The sequence below is a fragment of the Orycteropus afer genome, unplaced genomic scaffold, assembly GCF_000298275.1.
Source record: "Orycteropus afer afer isolate SDZICR_OR568_19922 unplaced genomic scaffold, OryAfe1.0 scaffold00075, whole genome shotgun sequence".
Taxonomy (NCBI): Eukaryota; Metazoa; Chordata; class Mammalia; order Tubulidentata; family Orycteropodidae; genus Orycteropus; species Orycteropus afer.
This window is the reverse complement of record NW_006921662.1, coordinates 3,026,469-3,027,985: the sequence shown is the minus strand read 5'-3', so window position 1 is coordinate 3,027,985 and position 1,517 is coordinate 3,026,469.

Below are 1,517 nucleotides of genomic sequence, written 5' to 3'. Positions count from 1 at the left end.
AACGAACCCCAACAGGATAGACCCCAAAAGAAAATCACCAAGACACATCATCATCAAACTCATCAAAACCAAAGACAAAGACAAAATCCTGAAAGCAGCACGGGAAAAACAAAAAGTTAACTACAAAGCACAGTCAGTAAGAATAAGCTCTGATTTCTCAGCAGAAACCATGCAAGCAAGAAGGCAATGAGATGGTATATATAACCCTGAAAGAGAAAAATTTTCAACCAAGAATTATATGTCCAGCAAAATTCTCCCTCAAATACGATGATGAAATTAGGAGATTTACAAATAAACAGAATCCGGACCAACCTTACAAGAGATACTAAAGGGAGTGCTTTGAACAAAGAACCAAAAATAGCAAACAACAACCAACCATTAATACACAAGATAATATAACCCAGAAACCACAGCTATGGACATATCCAAAGTAAAATAAGCTTACAAGATTGTAAACAGTGAACCATAGACATCAATTGGCAGGTGAGCACAACTAGAAAACAAAAAGAGGAAAAATACTGTGTACTTACATTACTTCTAAATGGTGAGGAAGTCAAGAGAGTTGCAAGATAGAATGGGCTATTTCAAATTAGGGGAGAAAATTATAAATCACAGGGTAACCTCAAAGAAAAATGATAAGCCTTCACATCACAATAAAAAAGAGGATAAGCACAAATATTCAGCAAATACTAAAACAGCAACATAGGAAATGATAACAAGACTCATAAAGATAATGAGCTCAGCACAAAAACTAATATGGAACAAAGCAACCAGAAACACCATAAAAAAACACATAACAAATTGACAACAAACAATTCATACTTGTCGATAATTATACTCAAGAGATGGAGAGTTGCAGATTGGATAAGGAAACAAAATCCATCAATGTCCTGTCTACAAGAGACACACATTAGAGACAAAGACAAAAATAGACTAAAAATCAAAAGACAGAGAAAGATGTATTAAGCAAATGGCAACTGTAAAAGAGCATGAGTGGCAATATTAATTTCTGATCAAATTGACTTTAAGACAAAAACCATCATATGAGACAAAAAAGAACATTATATAATGATTAAAGGATCAATTGAACAACAAGATATAACCATAATAAATATCTACAGACCCAATGAAAGAGTCTCAAAATACATAAATCAGACTTTAAAAGAGTTGAAAAGGCAAAGACATGACTCCACAGTCTTAGTGGGAGACTTTAACATACCACTTTCAATGAAAGAAAGAACAACTAGGAAGAAACTCAACAAAGATGCAGAAGAGCTAAACAATACAATCCACTAACTTGACCTTATAGGCATCTACAGAGTACTTCATCCAACAACAGCACAATGTATATTCTTTTCCAGTGCACATGGAACATTCTCCATGATAGACCATTTGTTAGGCCATAAAGCAAGCCTTCATAAATTTAAAATCATTGAAATACTGCAAAGCATCTTCTCAGATCATAATGCTACTAAATTAGGAATCAACAATAGGAAGATCAACGGAAAAACAGTAGA